The 23,675-nt window shown below is 41.5% G+C and overlaps 1 protein-coding gene across 20 annotated transcripts in view; it reads left to right on the forward strand.

The window, feature by feature from the left end:
* Positions 1-23,675, forward strand: part of FOXP1 (forkhead box P1) — a 335,164-nt gene that overhangs the window by 171,370 nt on the left and 140,119 nt on the right. Inside the window, exon 1 of one of the 20 annotated variants that reach the window (XM_018068375.2) lies at positions 11,166-11,279. The exons of the other annotated variants lie outside the window; for them this stretch is intronic. The gene's annotated coding sequence lies outside the window, so the exon portion shown is untranslated. Of the gene's footprint in view, positions 1-11,165; positions 11,280-23,675 lie in introns of those variants that run through there. 20 annotated transcript variants of the gene reach the window in all.

Genomic DNA, 23,675 nt, shown 5'->3' on the forward strand with positions numbered 1-23,675 from the left:
ACAAAACCACGGATAAAATTTCAATAACTGCAGGCCACAGTTGAGTAAACAGTTGCACTGAAACTTAATTCCTGTTGACTTTTCCCTCATTCTTTGCCAGGGGCACATTCTGATTCGTAGTGCAAAGACAACAGGGGTTACAGCTTTGATTAATATAGGACAGTAGAAGAGGAGTGGAACAGTAAAATGTGTTCAACACAAAGGTCCTGTCTTAAAAAGGCTTCATATCAAAATGAGTTAATTACAATGCATTTTCCATAGGAGCACTATGGAATTTTCCAGTGCTGCTTTGTGCAGAGAGAAATGAGGAGGGGGGGTCATGCAGGCATGTGCACACTGTGGACCAGAATGGCTCAGACCTCTGGTCCTACCACCAGTTACTAACCCTGTGCCAGGGCTTCTCCGTAGCCATCCAGAGGGCTCCTGCTGCCTCAGATAACGTCGTCATCTCGTGTGTAATGGGTTGTGTCATTCAACAGCCACCCGTTCGGTCAATTAAGGAGTGGCACCCATTCATTCCTCATTTCACTGGTCCTCCAGCCCTCCCCAAACTGTGCCCGGCCAGCCCAGTGAGAGCAGAGCTGTGGCTGGGATTGCCAGGCTTGGGATTGCTTTCACTCAGCTCAGATTTTAGCTTGGGAGTTTATTTATCCTCTGCCAGTACAGTAAATGTGGTTGGGGATCTTGCTTTTCTCCAACTTCTTAAAAGACCTTTATGTTCTGTGTTTGAATTCTGCTGTTAATTGGTTTTGATGACTAACTTCTCCATGGAGTTTATCTTTTATGAAGCAAGTTGATTGCAAAGTTTAAAACAGGTATTAAAAGAATAAAACAACCAACAAACCCAAACCTGATAACAATAAAAGAGTAATCAGAGCTAGCATAAAAATATCAATCTTGGTGTTTGGAAAATATTTTTAAACGCTGAAAAGAAGAAAACCCCTTGTTTTCAGACAGCTAATGCAAGCATTTACAGATACACATACAACATGGAGCATAATGTTTAGATGTTTCTCCATATACAACATATGCTCTCAGGTCACTTAACAGAATGCGTTCTACAAAACGCTTCTTCAATACAAATGAATGAGTTCTGAATTAAACAGCTATTTCTTAAGAGCATTTCATTCAAATCTTTTCATTTTGCCACCTGGCACTTGTTTTGTCTGGAAAAAAAAAAAAAAATCAGTGGTGGGTAGTTTGAGCTTTGCTGCTGTGATTAGTTGTGTATTCCCATGATGAGCGTGGCAGAACAGTGAAACCTGGACATAGAGTGGCTTGTGAAAGCGTCTGTGCTGAATTTCAGGTCACATTCTTTGTGAAATTTATGCATTTATAAGGACTAATAGCTTTGTTAGTATGACAGGAAAACAGAAATGGTTCAGGTTTTTTGAGGAAGTTTTTATGGGTCTGCAAACTTGTAAATATTTTACCTTGGAAAAATATGGAGCACCACAGATGTTCATATGTTTGCAGGAGCAGTGTACGGTGTGATCACTCTTGTTATAAGTGCAGGGAGGACTTGCAGGACAAGTTTTACGTTTCCCATGTCGTGTTAGGGTGATTCTGCCATGCAAGGAGACAGAGAGTGATGTGAAGCTCAATTATTTTAGCATTAGCAATTTCATAACATGTACTGTTAAGATGGGATTAGCAAATGTGGGGATGAGTTCTGCTATGTATAACAAAGCCAAATAGCTCCAACTGATGTTTATATTTGTAATGGTGAAATAAGAGAGCCAAAGCAATACAAGTGACTCTTCAGGGACAGTACATCTGTGAAAGAATTGGGTAAAAATGCAAATACATAGAGGAGAAGCCACCCCCAGAACCCAACTATAAGGGAAGGAAAACCTTTTCCTTCAGTGCTTTGGCACCTGCTGAGAGTGGGAGAGGTGGCCTTCCCACTGCTCCTCCCTCCACAGGTGCTGGAGGTTGGCATCTCATGGGAATGACTGTCAGGATGAGGTAGAATGGGTAGAGTTTTGGTGACCTGCTTATAAAGCCTCGAATCAGCGTGAAGGTTGCCTGGGTCTTTGGACTTCCTAAAGAGATTGGAGTGGGCATTTGGCATGGGATAAAGCAGCAGGGCTCAGGAGATTCCTCCCAAGGTGCCCACAGAGACAGAACCAAGGGATGGGGCAGAAAACCTGGGAACAGGGTACCAGGCAGTCTGGCAACGTCTGTTGGCTCTGAGGCATCATCAGAAACATCTGGGAGGTGCAAAATGAGTGTTGAAGTGATCCACAAGCAGAAGGTCAAGCTGGGCAAGGGAAGCTTGGGCAGAAGGTATGTAATGATGGGGTGAGTGTTGCCTACCAAGCGGTAATAAATAAAGACTCATGGGGACAAACTGCCTTTTAATGTACATGATCACAGCTGTAGTTGCTTCAGTGGTTTCTGACGTCTGCTCAAATAGAAGGTTTGATGCCTCAGCCAGTTCTTTTTTTTTCTTTACTTTTTTTTTTAAGCTTATAAAATAAATATTATTTATTGCGTTTTATTTTTATCCTCAGGACTATTCATTAAAGTGTTCTTCACGTTATTAGCAGCGAAACAAGACTATGAATTGAACAAAGAGAATGATTACAAAGTTGAATCCTGATATATAGCAGCAAGACACCAAGCGCTGTGTTGCATGGTGGCAGAAATACAAACCTCTCCACATCAATAGCAAGATCCACTTTGATACCGTAACTTCAAGTACTGCCCCATGAGTATAAAACTCAGTATCTTTGTCTAATCCAGAATGCTTTTGAACTTTGAGGAGGTATGACTTTAATAGTAATTTGTTGACAGATTAGCTGCAGAGATTGCAAAGGGTTTATTTTGCAGAACTGGCAGGCTCGTATCAGTGTTCTCTTAAGGAGAAAAAAAACACACACTGCTGTTTTGCAATTGCTTGCATTTATTGACAACCTGCGCTGAGCAGGCAGAATTGGAATGTTTGGGTAATGTAAACCTATAGCTTGTCTGATGGAGCCTAGTGTACTTTTAGGTAGTGCATAGATTGCTTGATAAAAAGGGGTTACAAGGTGACTGTGTTTATGACAAACTGGAGTAGCAACACAAACGCAACTGGTACATGGAGAAAGAAGGAGGAGGTTTATATAAAGAATTGTGGGGAAGTTTCTTTTCTTCACTTTGTCTTCGAGCTTAACTATACTGTAATTATGAAGTGTCACTTCAAGCTTTCTGAGGAATTTAAATAAATACAAGTTTTACCGTGTGTCCACAAAGTGGGGAAAGAAGGGGGTTTTCCTTGAAAAAAATTGATGGCATTATATCCTGTTTTTTACTTCTATTCCAGTAAATGTATACAAATGAAAAATGTAGTTTTGTTCACATAAAAAGGAATGTTTGATGGACAAAAGAAATTTTAACTAGAATCTGGTGTCTGTGCCCAAGTCAGTGACCGAAGTTGGGGTATTTGTGGTATCAGTGTGAAGATGCCACTGTTGGGCCCTTTAACAGTAGCTGTTTCATGAAGTGTTGAGATGTGAAGTGTTAGATTGAGGGAAGTGAACTCCAGAGGGACCATGTGGGTTCTTCAGATTGTGTTAATGTTCAAAGGCAAGGGGAATGTACAAGAAATAGGGGATTCAGTGTATTGTTGAGAGGTTGCTTTAATTGGGCAGATCAAAAAGAAGATTTGACCAGAAAGAAATATGAATATATCACAATATAAATGAAAGTAATGCCTTTTTTTTTTTTTTTTTTTTTTACATTGGTGAGTTTCATCTTATTTTGAAAACGTGTGAGGAAAGGTTACAAACTGCATCAGGAGTTTTACAGTCCCATTGATCATGATGTGGACTTACCTCTGTAGAGCAAAACTGCTAAATTAGATCCAAGATAAAGTCTTTGTTTCATATTGACATAACTGGGTTAGACCAAAATTGTTTGTTAGACTTTGAGGGAGCGTCTGTGTTGAGTCATTTTGTCGGAAGAGACATAAAGCCTAATTATTAAACTGCTGTTGCTATTGAAGGAGCCATTTTAAAGTATAGATTAAACTCCATGCAGGGTACTGGATTGTGTCTGATTTTGTATTGTAGTACTCTGATAATTGAAGATTACAACATGGTGAAAAGATAACTGCATTTGTAGAGCTTGTGCTGGTTCATCAGAGAATGTGAAAAACAACTTTATGCTCTTGGTAACTTTTGTGTTTTTATCGTTCAGACTTTTCCCCCAAGTTCTGCCATCTCCCAGCATTGAACGGAAGGTGACATGATGTCTTTTTAGTCATTCAAATCTAATAACTTTTAATCTGAAGGTTAAGTAGTGAGATATAAACTAAAGATGATAATATCAATTTTATGTTCACTGAAGGGCACAATATACCTCTTTCTAGTAGAGGGAAAATTGTGCGTAAAATGTCTTTTGCTTTTCAATGGAAAAGCTGAGGCTCTGAGAGCTTAGGAATGAAGCAGCGCTGGAAAAAATTAAATAAGTTTTAACATAGCCTGGCTACCTTGCCTAGATTTTAGAATCAATGATTTTTTTCCTTAATAATTCAATTTTTAGATCTCTTGTCAATGAACCATGCTGAGAACATTCACACAGCATTCTCTATCCTCCCTGTTACTAATGTCTTTGTTATAACTACTTATTGACATCAACAAGCCTTAAATTTTCTCTAACTGTTGAAGGGTAAGGGGAAACTACTACTTAGTTGCACTTACTGAGATTGTTGTTTTCTCTTTGTCTTGGTTTTGTTTTATTTTGCTTCTGAAGTCTTTGATAAATAACTGCATAAACCTGAGTCCTCAGAGCACCTTGACATTGGCACCCAGAGCTCTGCAGTTGTGTGTGCAGGTACAAGCATGGACATGCAGAAGCTGGGTCATTAGATGTGGAACCACCTGGATTATGTGCACATCCAAATCCAGAAGTCCTCTCTAGACTGTGGATGCCTATTTCTGTATTTATTTACTTATTTATTTTTACAATAGCTGCTTTTACTTCTCCAGGTAAATTAAGATCATGCAGCAGTCGTTTAGGTTTCTGTGGGCTCTTTGAAGAGATGGAGCTTCTGAAATATGTTTGCTGGGTTGTTTTTTAGCCTTGCATCTCCTGTGAAAATTCAGCAGTGGTATGTTTGTTCCCAGCTGTTTTCGTAGGTGTGTACCTTCCCCTTATATTTGCCTATGCTTACTCATAAGCAATAAAGTTACACATTCAGGAGTGCTGTTTAGGGAAAGTCCGCAAAGGAATGCTTTAAAGCTGTTACCCAGCACGTGTATACACTGGGCAAGGCATTCAGTAAGCATCAGATATGAATTAAAAGTCTATTTCAAGTGATTGATGTTATTAAAATTATTAGAGACTGTTCCTCCTCCAGTGATCTTCGTACTTTAAGGGTTGTCTAATAAGTGGTGCAGCCACTTACTTTTAGCAAATATACATATATATATATATATATATATATATAACTTAAAATGGTAGTATGCCTGTGAAGGTGTAAAGCAGCCTTTAATTCACATGGAACTGTTCCTTATTGTGGCTTTTAGCACTGCAAGATGCTTAAGCATGTGCCTAAATGTAAGTGCGTGACTAGTCTGATTAAGGTCACTGGTACGTCTCATGCCTGTAAAATTAGGAATGTGCTTAAGTACCTTGCTGAATTAAGGCTTAAGTAATTTCACACTAATAAGAAGTTGCATGGGTTGCTGATATTTTAGAAGTAGTTTAACTTTATTTGGAGGCGCACTGCATGTAGGGAGATTGTTTGGCAGTGTCTTAGGACCAGCAGTGGAATTGCAGAGGTTTTCAGTATTGTAGCCCTTGATTTCAGTGGAGTTTTGTCTGACTTTAAAATATTTAAATAAGAGCAGAATCGAATGCAGTGGTTTCCTGCATTATGTTCCTTCTCCCATGGAGCTCCACTGGGTATCCCAGCAAGTGAGAAGAATATTAACAGTACTTTGTAATTTATAACAGTAATGTTGTAAATAAAGATTGGGATATGAAGTAAAAATGCAGAAATCACGAATACTCTTCGTGAGTTTATTTAACTGTATAGCACCCCATTAATTAAAAAAAATTAACAGAAGGTATTTTTTGAAGGCTTAGTGTAAACAGTGACATTATATAATGACAGTTTTTTAGGACAGTGTTGCTTATTTCATAGCTGCATTCTGTATTTTGTTAGCTGTGCTCCCTACATTTCCAAAACATAAACTGTATTTGCAACCTGTTTTAAATAGTGCAAATATCTCTATTTTTTTTCCCTATAAAATCTGTAGATTGTGTCTGTGGAGTGTATAGTCTCAAACATCCCTGAAGCCTGGGGCAAGTGCCAGCTTTATTACAAGTTAGGCTTTTCAATTTATTTTTAATCACATTTCTTCTTTTTCTTTTAGGGGTTTTTCTTTCTTTTTTTTTTCTTCTTGGCTACTGAAAGTAGGGCTGGTAAAGTGAAGGTTGGGGAGAGTTGGGCTATTTAATCTCTCTGACAATGTGTTTTAAAACTCATCAATGCAGTTCTCCCCTTTGCCCCCAGCTCTCACGGTGTGTTCCCAGGCAAACCAAGGAGAAGGATGCAAGAAATGGATATAATTCCTTGTGTTCTATATGCTGACCTAATCCTGATCCCCATTTAATGACCCCAGGATTGAGGACTGGGATGGTTACAGACAGAAACATCGCTGGGCATGTGGCTGCATGCCTGGAGATGGGTCCTTTTTGCTTGGTAGAGCACTGGAGTCCCAAGTTTGGGTCACCTCTTCTGATTAAGCTTCAAGGCTGAACTAATTCTTATATGCATGTTTGGGGCCTTCTTACCTTATTTAATAAAACAAGCAAGTTTTTGAAAGGATTTTTTTCTTTTCTAGCAAGAGGCATCATTATCAAGGGGCACAACACAAATGTTTCAAATTTGGAGATGCAGAGCAAGGTCACAGTTTGCCTCCAGAATCTGAAGTAATCAGGATTTTATTTCAGATAAAACCTCTGGGGCCGATACTTAAAAAACACAACTTTTAACTGGCATTACGCAATTTGCTATGGGTCGCTTAGCCAAATATTTGTGTATGGGTCTTTTTTTTTCCCCTTTTTTTTTTTTTTCCAGAAAGACTTTCCAAAGTTCAGGTGAGATTTCAGGCTTTGACAAACTCTACCTGGAAATTAAGTGCAGGAAGAGGGCGGGAGGGGGGGATCTTGTCTGTTTGAGTTAAGAGTGATCACAAGCTAAAGGAATGTGGTTGCTGTTGACGTGCTCAAATCGAGTTTTCCTTAAATTTTCCTTGTTATTATCACCGATACTGAAAAACCTCTGCCAGGAAAGAACTGCAACACTAGTGTAATGTTGTAAGACTACTGTCTGACATTCTTTCCTTTTTTCCTCCTTTTTCCAGTAATTGGTGAGATACTTGCTGAAATAGGGGTAGGGTCCCTAGCTGTTTCCAAGGGCTGTGTGGGCAGAGGGTGGATCTTCCCTAGAACCTTCTGGCATCCTTAATCAGCAGCAGACCCGCAACTTGGGAGGGATTGGCTGCTCTCTCACAGATGAAGCTCGAGCATTTGTGTTTTTAAACCATCATCTTTTTGTATTTCTATTTCCACATAATTAAGTGATTCACTGAAGGAGAAAGGTCAGACAGGCACAGGGAAGGAGAATGGAACTTGTTATGAAGTAGTGGGGCCCAGGATCTTGCAGGAAAAATTAGAAATAGGAGGGGGTATAGTTTTCCTCATGGATGTGAAAGCATTTGGAGAGCTCAGATCTTCCCAGTCCGGTTTCAGCAGTCTCCAGGAGAATTCTTCTGGCCTCTCTTTAAATGAGAAACTTGATCTAAAGATGAGCTCACCTAGGAAAAGCTCTGGCTTTTGGCTGTAGTTTATCTTGCTTTGGGATGGAGCACCTCTCCTACAAGGAAAGGTTAAAGATAATTGGGATTGTTCCACTTGGAGAAGAGGCACCTTCGGGGTGAGCTAATTACAGCCTCTGAGTACCTGAAGGGATCTAACAAGGAAGATGGAGACAGACTTTCTGCAAGGGCCTGGAGTGACAGGACGTGGGAATGACTTCAAACTTGGCAGTAGGTTTAGAGTGGATATTAGGAAGAAATTCTTTACTCTGAGGGTGGTGAGGCCCTGGCACAGGTTTCCCAGAGAAGCTGTGGATACCCCATCCCTGGAAATGTTCAAAGCCAGGCTGGACAGGCTCTGAGTAAACTTTTCTAGAGGAAGGTGTCTCTTCCCATGGCAGGGGGATTGGACTAGATGAGCTTTAAAGTCCCTCCAACCGAAAGCATTCTATGATTCTGCATTGTATTGCATTGCATATCGCTCCTTTACTATGTCATCCCTCTTCTTCAGACTCGGGGAAGGATGGACAAGTGCGTATGGAAAGCAACTCTTCCGGATTTTGTTGCAAAGTCTACAATATTTTTGATGAAGAGGCTACTTAAGGCACTGCTCTGTCTGTCATTATTTTATCCTCAGTTGCAGACTAAGCACAGTATTTTTATTTGGTAGGTTGTGTGCTGTGGTGCAGGAAAGAATTCCCACTGGGAATGTGCACTGCACTTGGCATGTACATGCAGAGCAGGTCAGCGTGGATGAAGGCATCCAACGTGCTGAGTGTGCAGGTGTGGGAGCTCCGTGTTTGTGGCAGGGATGCTCTGTGGCTGGAAGAAACCATACAGTCTGTCTCCCGGAAAAGCTGGCTGTGGCATTCACTTGTAGCTGCAGGTGAAGTGCTTTCTGTAAGGTCAGAGGGAGGGTTTGTTACAGATAAACCTCCCCAGTGCTGCATTTTTGTGTCTGTTCATGTATTGAGTGTTGTTCTCTCTGAATAGCTCTGCCGGTTTCTTCCCAGCCACCATCCCAGACATGGTACTCAGGTAGCAGAAACACTTGTTTTTTTCAGGGAAAACAGTCTTATTTCCTTGCCTTCCCATAGCTGTAGTGCTATATTACAGATCTGAAAGAAAACCCTCCAAGTCAATAAACAACAAAAAGCAGACTTATCTTTTATAGTGTTCTTGAAACAAATGTAAGGTTATAACACTAAAGCAGGTTTTATTAAATCTAGGTGTGAATCCATATTGAAGAAATAATCCACTGCTTCTTTTCTGCTTCTTGTCTTTTTAATTAGTGCTGGCAATGGGATTGTTAGCTTTTAAGATACAGTAAATATGAGCCTATTAATATTATTGAATATAATACTCAACAAGGTACAGGGAATGCTGGTAACCGTAGCTGTTTTATAGAGGAGCTAAAAGTGGGCTCTCTTCTCTTTGTCAAGTCTTCCTTATGACTGCTGAGGCAAAGTCCATAATGGCAGCCATTCTCCCAGTTCCTGGAACAGCCATCCCATTGGATGGTGTGGGACCCTTGTCCCTTAGTCCAGTCTGCCAGGATGCGTTTGAGCCCCTTTCCACAACACAGTGAGTGTCTGGAGTTTAAAATAGTTCTGACTCCTTCTTTATCTTGAGAAATGATTCACCAGTTCCTCTGATAAATGCTTTTTGAAGTGTTTTACTCTTGGTTTCAGTCTCTTAACTTGGGCAAGGACTGGATTATAAGGGTTTAGCAGTGATTAGCTCTGTTTACAGTATTTTTTCTTGCTCTGAAAGGTACGGTGTTTGCTTTGCTGAGGGGTTTTATTTTGCAGAGTTTCTGTTGACCACCTGCTTTTTTTCCTAATTGGTTACAAGGACAATTGCTAGGCATAATAAATAAAAGATATGGTCTTCCAAGGCTGTGTCATAGGGACTGTACGTCAAAGATTCATAAACTGAGAGCAAAAATATGTGCCTTTCCCTGGGGGCAGGGAAGCACGTGCCGTGTTCATGTTTGGGGATCCTTCCAAGGTCACTGAGAGCCTGCAGTAGTAACTTCTCTAGTGCTGGCTGATGACCTGGCTGGGCTGCAGCCACACTCAGAACAGGGCAGCCCACCAGCTCAGGTTTGCTGTGAACTCCTCTTAGACTTAACCTGAATTCTGTTCCCGTGTCTGTACCCTCCATCTTCTCAGAACTGAAGCAGTCTTAGCTCTGTCCTTGTCCATCCTGTTTTTCAGACCTGTGGTCAATCTGGTCACTGTCTTCTGGACTGTCTCCAGTCGTCTTGAATTGCAATGCTCCAGTGATTTGATCCTCCAACTGAAGTCTTGCTGTAGCAAGTGGAGACAATGAATTTCCCATGTATAACTTGCAGGCAGTGCTCCTGTTTGTGTATCTGACTGTGGTACTTGGCATTTTTGCAACAGCATGACCCTGTTGACTCATATTCAACTTGTGATCCACTGTAATCCTTAGGCTTTCTTTTCCCCCCCTAAGAAGTGCTGTGTAATCAGTTGTCTTCCTTGCTGTATTTAGAAAGTTTGGATATTCCAGCTGAATTGTAGCATCTTATAATTTATCCCTAATGAATGGCATCCCATTTTTACAGACAATTTTTTGCACTTTCTCCTCCATCTTTTCAGTCTCTCCCAATGTAGTATCATCCACAGATTTTCTGAGTTGTCTGTTAATTCATCTTGTGTTGTTCTTAAAATAAGATTGACTTCTTCAACACGTTTGCTGTCTGATTCCATCTGAGAGTGACCCATGATAGACACCAAAAAACAGTAATTTTGTTCAGATTGTATTTTCCTAGCTTGTTTCTTACAGTGTCCTTTGAAATACTGCCAGAGTCTTTACAGTCAAAATACAGGTCCTGTTTTCCCTCTTTCAAAGACCTACCAATGGGTGGATGTTTTTCCTTTGATTTTAAAAGATCACTTGCGTCTTGGACTGACCTGCACTTGGAGTTCAGAACAGTTCAAAACCCATGTTGCCTTTGCTGGGCAGGACAGAGCAGCAGGAAGAGCAGCCAGCAAGCACCTGGCTTGTTCCAGCTTCTTCACAGCTATTGCACCAAGTACCCAAGCTAAGGAAAAATGAGATTGTTGGAATCTTACTGGCTACATAGCTCACCACAGCCAGACCTCAAACAGCTATAGGTAGAATGTGTTCACAGGGACAAAGTAGCACTTGCAAAAATCCAAAATTCCAGGTCTCAGTTAACTGATTTTCCTAGTGGAAGCTCAAACTGGGTTTGCATAAAAAGAACATCCTAGGATGGATGTGCCCTCACAGGGACCCGTCCTTATTCCCTGTGTATCCCATTTCATATATTGGTTCTTCCTGAAGCACAGTCTTAGCCCAAGAAAGTCTCTTTGCTGTTGTTTTCAGGCCACAGTCTTGTCTTGGAAGCCATTATCTTTACCACACATTGTATCCCTCTGTGTCCAGTCTTGTATCAGATTGCCCTTGGAACAAAAGGTGAGCAAATGATTGTGTCTTCCCATTTAATTGCATATGTCAATGATAAATCTTTTGAGAAGACTCAGACCACATGTTTCTGAGTAGGCCGCATCTCAGTCTGTGTCCTGATCCCTGTCCTTCATCAGTCTTTCAAATCTGAAGGAGAAAACAGAAGGTTCAAAGGGAGACATGGGGTGGGGGTGTGAGTGTAAAATCTCATTTTGTGTTTAGTGCACAGAGTCCATCCAGAACCCCCCAATAACTGCCTTAGCTGCGCCTCTGTCATTTGGAGGCCTCTGCTCCTGCCTTTGCCAAGTCTCTGTCGTCCACAAGACAAGACATCTGCAGTACATTTGTTTAAAGCAGGGAGATGACAGGCATTGAAACAGATGTTGGAAAACAGAGCAGCAAAAGGCCTGTGCTAAGTGAATCGCCCATAGGGCCTGAGCTGTTTGATGGCTGATTACAGTGTGAGCCAACTGTTTGCTCAGAGCAGGCTGAACCCGGGAGATCCCTCTGGTAAGAGATGTACTTTGCCAACATGTGGTGCTCCCTTTGTCACCATACCTTTTCAGATGTACCTGGGGAAAACACAGGGAACGGGATTATCATTTAAAACCCTTTAGATGAATAACACTCTTGCTTATCCAGGCTGAATTGATTCCTAGTTACGAGTTGAACCATTGGAAAGCATCAAGAGCGTGCCTCGGCATCCAACAGCCAGTATCACTCATTAGTTTGAATGAAAAGCCTGTATGCAGGCTTTATCAAAGCTACAGAGAGTTTTATCGTGATCAACATAAAACAATATTCTCTCTGAAACCTCTGCACCATATTGCCATATAAAAAGCAGCTAATGTCTAGTGATCCTTGGTATATGAAGCAATTCAGGTTTATCACAAGCTGACATATTATGCTTTGACAGCAAAGAATCCCTTTCGTACCTGATCTCATGTTTCCTAAGACCAGCTTTTCACCTCCTCTCATCTTGTCTTTAGGAGCTGATCCCCTTGTGCTGGGGAGATACAGCTCTTGTTAAATGAACTCGTGAAACCTGGGAGTATTTACCTGTTCATCATCTTGGGAGAGACATGAACTTGCTGAGTAAGGAAGCCAGGCTGGGGCTCAGTTTGTTCAGTCCTGTGGACAGGAGCTGGATGGAAAACTAGCCCCTAGCAGAAAAAAAGTACCCTTTCATGTTCTCATATGTTCAATAGGCATCCAGCAGTGAATGCCAAGGACACAAGGGCTGCCCCAGGGTTAAGACAAGGTCAGGCCATACACTTGGTGCTTTCCCAGAGCTGGAGGTGCTCCTGTGCCTGGGCTGGCACTGATGGAGTGATCAGCAGCTTGCTCTTCACACTCACATGGGATTGCTGATACTCCATATGCATCCAGAGGTTGCACCATCCACTGCTGCCTTACCTAAGGGAATGGAGGATGGGGCTCTCCAGCCTGTTGGAGCTGCCCGTGGATGTACTATCTGCTAATGAAAATGTTCAGCACAATCACATTTCCATCTTATCCTGATGGAAGGAAAGAAGGAAGGGATATGTGCATCTTCTTCTATTTTGTTTTTCTCCATCTGATTTTTTTTCTTGGCAATGTTGTGGACAGGCAGTAGGTGACAGCCTTGGAAATCATTACTGGTTTGCCCTGGTCTTTACAGGGACTTGAACAGTTTACCAAAAGCATTTTTGAAAGGACTGGCTCCCATATGTCTGAGTGAAAAACACTGGACTGTGCTTGAACCTCCTTATATCATTATTGTTTATCCAAAAAGGATGAAAGGAAGAAAGATCCAGGACACCTGGAGGGATGAAGGGAAGGAGAGCTCCTGTGTGCCAGCCCTGCAGATTCTTTACCTGAGGAACGCAGATGTACTGCAAATTTTGCTGCCCAACCAGAAAAACCAAGGGGTTTCCCTTCTACCCCCAAAGCTGCTGCCATCTGCAGAGGCAGGGAGCTGCACTGAGGGATTTTACTTTCAGGAAATCTTGCTGATCCCATAGTTTTGCAGGTGGCAGCCAGGGCACTGCCAGTCCCTGCACAGTGTATCCCATCCCTCTCCAGAGGAGCTTTGGTCCTTAGGTCTCTGTACTCCCATCATCTTGAACAATATAAATATTGTGCAAATCTGCTAAGGCTTTGAGCTGAATGTGGAGTTAAAGGGAAGCTAGGTGCATGAGTATGCTTTTAGTCCTCTAAAATGGATGTTCCGCTGAATAATGAGGAATTTATTAAGTGTAAAAGATTTTTTATTTATTTAGAAATGTATTGTTCCCAGGCTTGTTCTTACTCTTCCCAAAACTGGCTTTTGTGACTTGGCAGTGCTGGGTTAAGAGCTGGACTTGGTGCTCCTGGAGGTCTTTTCTAACATAAATGATTCTGTGATTCCAGCTTGTTGTGCAGTGCTGGCTTTCGGCTCAGCCAGTTTTGACTCTGCTTGGATTTCCCCAGAACCTGTTTGGGTTTTTGCAGAGGCACATCTGGGCAGCTGGTGTGTGAGACCTGAGTCAGTTGTGCCCCTGCCTGGAGGTGGCCCAGGGGATTCCCCACTGGAGCAGGGCCAGGACAAAGATCTTATGCACATCTTTGGTGCCCACCTTCTCCAGGTGCCCACTACCCCTCAGGGCTTCAAACACCTTTCTCCTTGCTCCCTAAACTGCCGTAACTTAGGCAACGTTTGTGGATTAGGACACTTACAGTGGTGCTAGGTGAAGCCATCTGAAGGCAGAGGGAAGTAGGAGGTGTCCCTGCAGGGGGCTTGGAACTAAATGATCTTTAGGATCCCTTGCCACCCAAACCATTCTAGGATTCTGTGATATGATTACCTGAAGGTTAAAGGGATTGATCCCTTAAAGTGCATACTATGCTCACCTCTTCCTTCAGGTGAGCAAAGGGAGAAATGTTTCAAAGTCTCTAACATATGAGATGTTCATGGAGATGAGTTTTCTGACCAGGTACAAGCAGATGCAGTTGAAATAGGTCAGCACTGTTACTTGTGTGAAAAGTGTTTATTCAGGGCCTTAAGAAGAAAAATGTGATGAGATCGTTATGCCAGAAAATATTAATAAATAATTGATCGATAGTGGAAAAGGCTCTTTCTGTAAATAAACTCCAGTGTAATTAATAGCTCTGTGTTCAGTAGTGTGCATGCAAAAGAAGCCAGGGATGCAATTAATGTGCCGGGGCCCTGAAGGACATCTGCAGATAAGGGTTAAACAGTCTGTTGAAGCTGAACTCATGAACCTGGTTAAACTGCTGGACTTGTTTGTTTCAATAAAACTTTTGTCTCTGCTGTGTACGTATTTTATAGCATTCTATAAGAAACACTTTAAGTCATATTTTTAATATAATGTTGGTAGCAAAGTATGAAGGACAGAGGAGGTAACAGAGAAGGCAACTTGCTAATGCAAAAGCAGTGTACTGAAAGTCACTTTTATTTCTTATTTATAATCTACATGCACACTCTGGATAATAGATGACAACGCTCATTCAGTACTTTAACTTCAAAGCAGAGAGAAGGCATGGATGACAGAGCTGGGAGCTGGAACACAAAGGTACTAACAACAAGAGGAAAAATGCCTGTTTACTGGATTGCATTTGTTAGCACGCTGTCTTCAGATATTGTTCCCCCAGGAATAGTGAGAATATGTGCTGCACGAACAATGATTTAACATCTGAAAATGGTACTTAAAGAGTTTTCTGTCTGGTAGTAATGTGATGAAGGCTTCTGAATGGAACCTGGGGACTTCATTTCTTCTATTTATCTATATGTCTCTCTGGTTTTAGTCAGCGGTAATTGCATATTTAACCCCTTAAATAGGTTTAACCCTCTCAGCACCAACTTTTTTTTATTTTATTTTTGGTCTCACATCTCCTTTTGTTACACTACAGCTGTGCCTCTCACATTCCTTGCCAAAAAAACAGAAAGGCAAAAGGGATTTTGGAGAAGTTGTGGCCAGGGAAGTGCATCGAGAATAATACCAAGCTCCACCTCTCCTTCTCCCTTTTCCTCTTCTTCCTTTTTTGAGGAAAGCAGTAGATAATAGCATCCAAGGAAAGTGTTTTAATGCGATTCAGTACAGCTGGGAGCCTTATAGCAGAGAGTGAGAGGGAGAAAGAGGGCTGTAATGAGGGGGGAAGTTGCAGATAGAGCAGTAAATCAACAGTATAAATTTGCTGCTTACTTCAGCACTCTACTTCTTTGCATCTTTCTCAATTAGCACTTGTTCTGGGGGGCTTGCTTAATAGCTTATGTGAAACAAATATTAACATAAATTGTTTAATTATATCAAAATCTTGAATTCCTCCAAGACGTAAAATTGTTTTTAGCTAGGAATACATCTGCAATAAAACATCATCTAGTTAAAGTAAACGAGCTCTAAGGAAAGTCATAAGATTGTAGCTGAGCTACTTTTACAGTTTATTTTCATGGTATTTAAATTATGATACCAGTGGGTATTTTTAATTAGTGCCTCTTTAAAGTGTGCACTTGTCTACATAAGCCATTTTGGCAAATTTGACTCATTCATACCGTGGTTGCTGTAAAAGAGGCCAGCACAGCCTGCAGGAATTGGAATTAAAAGTTTCTGCAAGCTGTTGTCGACATGACCACATCTCATTAACTTAAAAAATGGAGATTATTTGCCTGAAAGCTTGATTTGACTAACAGTAATCAAATATTAGGCTCAGTGGAGAAGGAGGAGAAAAAACAGCCTCACTGTTGTGATCTATATCCTTAAGTGTTGTGTGGTTCACTTTAAATAGCTATGGCATATTTCTGCTGTGACAAACAGAAAGGGGAAAAAATAATAAGACATAGGGCTTTGTGAATAATCCAAGGTTAGTTTTGTTTTCTGATCTGACATATTATTTACTAGGTTTAACCAAGGGTAAATATAATTTTTGTGATGATTTTAACATTAAGGAGAATTAATTATCTTGAATAGTTTCAAACTTTAAGCACTGGAAATTTCTTGTATCTCGTGATTATCAACTGTTAAACAGTCATGAACCTTAAATTTGTATCCTAGAATCATTTAACTGTTTTTAATGAAATAAGATGACGTAGGTTGCAAAATTTTGCATAAGAGAACCAAAATAGAGAAGTGCCTTTCTAATCTTGTGAATTCTTTAAATAGGTTGGTAAATGATATAGCTGAGGAAAAAAATCATCTATATTTCGTGCAACTGTTAAGGTATGGGAGTATGAAATTCAGAAATGTTTGTGCTTGAGATTGGTAGGGTCAGAATTTAGTGTTGTGTGTTTGCCTGTTAAGCAAAGGACAGTGTCATACCTAGATGGAAGCTGTGGCACACGGTATTAAAAAAAAATAAAAGGTGCAGTTAAACAAAAGAAGATAAAGTCTTGCGCCTTTTTATGTCTTTGAACTGAGAACATGTGCTGCATTTTACTAAAGGAACATGAGCCTTGAATGTAAGTAACTGGTTTTTGCATTAGGTACTCCCTGGAGGTAGCAGAAAAATATCATGTCCCTGCATGAAATGCGAATGTGAAATCTACCAGAAAGAAATATTTATGACCATTTTATGCTTGATTAGACTTGGATGACATCTGTTAGAAGACAGGGACTGGACAAAGAGAGAGACGCTCGGGGGCAAATGTTAACAGAGTTGTTTAGATGATGCTGGGGCAGGAGCGTCCATTTACTGCCAGGCAAAACATAGGAATTGTGTTAGCGAGAGTGCAGCTGACAGGAATTCGCCGTGATGGAGACAGTGTAAACTGACGGGCTGAAATAGTAAAATGCAGCTGTTGATATTCGCCGCGCTGCCACGATTTATGGGCAGGTATCGCAGCTGAACACAGATACTGTAACTTCCAGGGAGCAGATGCATTAACAAAGTTATATAAATGTGAGTCAGCTATAAAAAAGCGACATCTTCACTTTTTAAAGTTGTTATTCCGCCAGGCTGCACAGAGAGTTGGAAGGACTTTCCGGAGGGGAAAAAAAAAAAAAGGCTGGATTTTCTTTTTTTTTTTTTTTTTTTTTGAAGTCTCTGCAGAACACACTGCTCTGAAGCAATCAACCTGATTGTTTACTTTCCCCTCCTTCCTGTAGCACTGGAGCTTTTGCCCGTGCTGGATCCTACTCTTTTCTGAATGAAACACGTTCCTTGGCTGCATCTGCCCTGGCACGGGGGCAGGAGGGGATGAGCATCCAACCCCCCGGCCCAGGGCAGCAGCACCAGCAGCCCTTCAGCTGCTGTAAATCTTTAACTCCAAAGTTTGACAATTAATCGATGGTGAGCCTTTATGTGTTTTTAATGTTAAACTGTTGTTTACCAGCTCAGCAGAAGCGGGTTTTATGGCTGGAGGTACAAACACTCACATCACTCTGGGTCTTTTCCCAGCTTTCTTTTCCTGTAAATTTTCTCTGTCTGGAATGCTTATGGGAAATGTTATTTTGTTTTTGTTTGCAACAGCTCTGTTGTTTTGATTTTGTCTGAGTGGTATGGAAAACAGTACGTCACTTGGAGTGGGTGTTTTGTCTATTGGCCATTTGGCTATTCCACATATATTTCTCATACTTATTACATGATGACAAGGGAACCCAAATGGCATAATTTTCCAGTTGAATTTTGCTTTCCAGTTTAATAATAGTGAAAGGAAAACAAAGTTAATAGATTTAGCAGTTTTGATACTGCTCACATGCTGATAGATGCCTTTGGATTTTTTTTCCCTGTAGTTAAGGGTCTATTTAGACAAAGGTCAGATTAATGCATATATCAGTTTCTGTAATAAACTGCATAAGGATTATGTTACCCATTTTGCATACAGTTGTGAAAAACTGTAATTTAAGTACCCAAGCCCATAAAAGGGTAATAAACAACTTCAGTATCATCAATATGATTAGTCTAGGGTACTTTTTACTGTGATTTTTTTAGGCAGTCCATAACAGAAGAAGTACCAGCAGATGCCTTTTAATTGAAAAATGATCTGAAATAAATTTTGCACTTGAAAAGAGAACACGGCATTCTCCATATAACTGTTTAGCTGGAGAGATCTGAATGTGAGATACATGGATTCTTGCAGAGTATTTACCATGTTGAGGAGAAAATATCGACAGACCACAGACTGCAGCTTTAGGACCAGATAATTTTTATGTATAGTACCGAAATATAAAATGGAAAGTATGATTAATTTTTCAATTTCTCTCTGCAGATATCTAATAATTGTGCCCATGGACTGCCAAAGGCTCCCATTAAAGATTTAAAATGCAAAGAAAGGTAGAATCAAAAAGATGGTATTTTGGATTAAATAATGTAAAAAAAACTGTAGGGCAATAGCAAAGTGAAAAGCTGTTGGCAAAATAAAAGCATCGTGTCAACTCTCCTTGAAACAGATTTCAACATTTACACATTCAACTGCATCTTTTTGTAACTGGGATTTAAAATAAAAATACTTAAAGGTTGCTTAAGCCAGCTGTGATTTTAAAATATATTTTTGGCCTTTCACGTTTTGATAAGCTTGTTCTCAACAGAGTGATGAAAAATACAGTGTGTGATTCTGTGTTATAAATATCTCCATAAATACAGTGGCAAGGGGTGTAATCTGTTGTCCAGTATTTAAGAACGTGTTAGCAAACTGTGTAGCATAATGTTTCTTTCATTAAGTACCAACAGATATAGGGTGGCCAGAAAGCATTTTGCAACAGCTTCTTGGGAATGTGCTATTTTTGTTAGCCTCGGAAAAAGGGATGCTGCTGCTGTAGTATATAAAGGCTGTCAGAAAGGTCCAGCTGGACTTTTCCTCCCTTTTCTGTACTGTCTTTATCACTTTGCTCAGTTCCACATAATAACATCTTCATCTGAGATTGCTGTGGCACAGGGGAACTGCATTTGTTGATCAAATTTGGCTGGATAACACTGTGATCTCGTATCCTGAAGTGCGGAGATGTGCCTGGAATACGTAAGCATAAAGCTGGCCCCTTGATTGATTGATTCTGCCTGTCACAGAACAAGATAACTGGATCAGTAAATACCCTGTGCACTTCAACTTCATCTATACAATCAAAAGTGAGGGCATCATGGGGCTGAAAAACACCGAGGCATGATGGGAATATCTACATTTCAGAATGATAGCCAGGAACTTGCGAAAAGCAAGGAAGAGAAGAAAAATTTTTTATTCCTTTTTTTTTCCCTGTGTGTTTGTACACGAACAACAGTGAAAAGCACATTAATTTTGGTGTGCTTATGGTGTGCTTGTTTCTCCATGGATTTATTTCAGCTTCACGTCTGTGTAATGCTCCTGCTGTTGCCAGTGGTGCTAAGCCAGCACAAGACAGGAGTAAAGCAGATGAATCAGACTCCGGATATCTCAGGGAAAGCGCGTTATTTGGGGTCTCCTGTAAGAAGGTGGCATTTTATCAGACAAATGTAATTAAGCTGTGCAACTAGCTGAGGTGATTTGCTAGTTTGGCAACCCCTTGAAGTTCAGCTGAGCACCTTGAACTCAAACTGTGGGATCCAGCTTCATTCTGGGAATTTAAATTGAATCCTAAGTGAGAATTAACAGTGAGGGCACCAAAAAAAGAATGAAAAGGTGAAAGATGCCAGGTGGCAACATCTAAAAGGCCGCACTTTTGTGTAGAAATGGAATATGAGCAAAGCAGATGGGTTTTGCTCAAGAGTTTTGCTGTGTTTTTCCAGGGATGCTTTTGGGCTAGAAAATAACTGTCTGAACATAGTTTTAAGAAATTCTGGAGATCAGTGTTCCCTTCAAAACTATATGTGTGCATGTCACATATTGCTGATAGAACTAGTTCGTCCCTCTCCAGCCTTGCTTGTCCTTTTCCTTCCCGGCCGCCCCTGCACTCTGTGGGTTTTGTCTGAACAAGATGGGGTGACAAAGTGAGGAGATGCCTCTCGGGCCACCTTCCTTCACCAGGGTGTTACCAACAGTGAGATGTGGTTCCCTGCCCCGTCTCCTTCTCAGGGTGATACTTTGGAAGCCCAAGGTGTTAAAGCCTCAACAAGCGTTTGCCGCGCAGAGCCTGTTGTGGTCCTGTAGCTGAGCATCTCACCTCTAGGTATCCCCTGCACTGTGCAGGGCCAGGTGTGTGATCCTTATGGGTCCCTTCCAACTCAGGATAGTCTGTGATTTTGTGGTTCTCCATGAAAGGGAACCGCTCTGTAACTGGGTAAGGCAGCACTAGCACTGAAGTACATCCTTAGGCTCAGAGATGCAAGATTAGGCAATCGTGGGAGCAGTTTATTACAGTGCTTTTGCTTTTAACTTTTTACAATTATTAGATTTATGTGTAGTGTTTAATCTGACACTTCTGTTTAGTGCTTCATTCGTCTAAGACACAGATTAGCACAATTTTCTGTAAAGCCTATAAGATTCCTTCAGACACCTCCGGAGGGTGGAGGACTGGAGAGATCCAGAGCCCTGTGTTGATAACTGAAGACCTGCCTTGCTACTGCCTAAAACAGCAATGCTTAAGGAGAAAATACTGCTTGTTTTCTTGGAGTGTTTATGGATTCTCCTACATCTAGGACCTTTTATATCTGTGTGATACTGGCATGGTTTTCTGACTGTTTTGGATAAATGACTTAAGGAAATTTTGACAAATGGTATAAATAGCCTTGTCCAACCTGGACTTGTGTCTCAATTTTGCAAGATTCCCTCAGGAGTCTGCATTTTTTTCATCTAACTCTCTCCTAGCTTTTCACGGAGAGGAAGTTCTGTCTTTTGGAGTCAGAATGACTTGGTAGACATCGAAAAGCCTGTAGTGGTTATGCACCCCAAAGTGCTTTCCTGTCAGAGCCTGTGCATGGCAGGCTTTGCTTGGAGAGAGGGTTCGAGGTTGTCTCAGGCTCACAGGGCTTTACCTTCCTTGGTCCAGTGGATTGCAGCTTTGAACAATTCCCTTCTATGAAATTGGACATGGGTGAGTTACAGTAGTCACATGTCTGTGAGGCTGCCCACCTACAGTGCTTTCTGATGAGCTGCCCAGAGACACTGGGCACAGTTTTGCAGGCCAGTGGCTGTGGCTGCCCAGGTGGGAGCTGGCGGTGGACGGTGGCAGGAGGTACTTGGTGTGCTTGGAGCTGTCAGGACATGCAGAAACAAGCCTCAGGACAGGTGTCTGTGCTATTTGGCCACCATCTGGGAGAGAGCCACATGTGATGCTTATAATACCATATCTGTCTGCAAGGGAGCTGCTGGAGAGGCAGCCAGGGCTGGGTGCTCCCTGTGTGATCTGACATTCCACGGCGCAGAGAGTGCTTGCCAGATGGACCAAGGTGCTGGAGAGCCTGTGCTCCCAGTGAAACGGGGGGCAGGAGCTGAAAGCTGGAAGGGAAGCTCTGCTTTGTACTGGCAGTGAGAAATAGAAGCGATAAGAATCGCATTGTACTCATCCAGCAGCTGCAGTTGTAGTGAAGGGATAAGAAGCATCCTCCTCTGTGCTTTCCCTGGAGAAAATGGGAGAGATACGGAAGGTCAAAGGATACCTATGGGGTGTGATGACCAGAAAATGGTGTAAGGACATTGCTTCAGGTTGCAGTCTCCCAGACTAAGGAGATTCAGTGTCCCGGGACATGTCACAATAGAGAGGACTTGGGGGATAGGCAGCTCTTGATGGCTCTTCACTCTCTTCATGTTGCAGTTATTCTCTGATTTATGGCACTGGGGGGAACAGACTATTACATTTGTTGGTGTGGAAATTAGCTGGAGCAAACAGCTAGCTGTAGACTGTGGCCTTCTTTCTCAAACAGTGCAAAAGAACTCAAGGGGGAGCTTTAATCGAAGTCCAGCTGTTTGGTAATCTATGTATTAAGTATCCACTAAAAATACAAAAATCGATAATATCTGGAGATTTCTGACAGTTGGAGTTATTTTGTGTAGAAAATATATGGCAAGTGTTTATTTCTAAATGTTGACTGCTGCTATTAGGTATTTATGACATTGGAAGGGCAACTGAAGGCTGAAAGCACCACAGCAGCCTAAGGTTGGCTCAAATTAGCCCGTAACCACAACTTGAAGAGGGAGTTTTACTCAACATTTAATGCTGGAAAACATCTCAGAGCGCTTCTCAGGGATCAAAAGCTTTGCAAAAGTGGTCAGCACTACACAAGCAGTGTGGAGGATGCAGAAGCAATGAATGTAGGAGTTTCAAGTGCCCAGGATCGTTCTAAATAAAGTCTCCTGGGGATCAAGGACCTTCCTTTCTGTGTTACGTACCTCTGTCCTTGTTCTCTTCTTTTCCCCAGTCCTTCAGCTGGGTGGGGTGAGAAGAGTAATTTTTAGGCAGCGTTTGCAGGTTGTTTTTATGAAGCACCAATGTGAGAAAACTCCTGAATTTGACACAGCAACGGAAGGTGGGGCAAGTTCATGACTCTGAGGGTAATTCTGAACCCCTCCACCATGGGCCTTGTTTTCTTTGGCTGGAGCATCTGACAGGGCTGACATATTTATGTACAGAGCTAGTATTTAGCTTGGAATTTTACACATATGAATGATGAACTAAACAGAACTCATTTATGTTTTTCCTTCCCTCTGTAGCTTTTTTTTTCCCCCTCTTTATTTTTTTGAAATGTGAGGTTACGTATTGCAGACAAGTCTCAACATATCCACCCCGTGCTTGACCACCGGAATTAATAAGTAGCCACATTCCTTGATGATTCTATAGGGATTGGAGGCTAGGCAGCCGAGTTTGCTATGCAAGAGAGTTAATAAAAATTTTCATTGCTGGAGGAAAGCTTATATACAGTAGTCTGTTTGTCCTGTATTTCAACCACCTGAGTCAGAGCCAAAAAAGCAATTGTCTACTACATATTTCAAACAGATGCTGAGGGGTAAAAGGAGTGACTAGAATTCACAGCAATAAAATGCTGGCTCTTTAAGTTCCCTTGAAGGAAGTGAACCTATAAAATTTTTGCTGCTGACTTGTTTGTCCAGTTCTTTGAAGTATTTAACATTAATTTAGTCTGCAAATCATTGCCACCTCAATTTTTCATTGAAGTATCGAAGCCTGCTAAACACATAACCTTGGAGTGCACGAAAAAACCTGATTCCTTTAGCAGATACATTCATTTACCCATTGGAAAACTTCCTTCTGATGCTGGTGGTGGGATATGCTCTAGGTATTTGCAAAGGAAAACTTTTCAAAGGAGTTTATTTTTTATGACTATTAATTTCACTTGCAGTAGGGAAGTGTGTTTTAAGTGGTGGTGTTCCACCCTTTTCTGTTAATAACACCCATTGCTGCTCCGTGTCGGAAACCAAGGTGGGGGGCCAGGATGGTTGTGTTTGATGGAGTAATGGGCTGTGCAAAATTGTTGGAGGTTGTAGGTGTTCAGGAGTAGATGTGCCTGTCCTGTGCCCACCACTGTGTGCACAAGCAGGGTGGGAGGCCGTGGTGGCAAGGGCTGGGGGAC

Source organism: Manacus vitellinus, unplaced genomic scaffold, assembly GCF_001715985.3.
Source record: "Manacus vitellinus isolate BGI_N305 unplaced genomic scaffold, ASM171598v3 scaffold_14_pilon, whole genome shotgun sequence".
Taxonomy (NCBI): domain Eukaryota; kingdom Metazoa; phylum Chordata; class Aves; order Passeriformes; family Pipridae; genus Manacus; species Manacus vitellinus.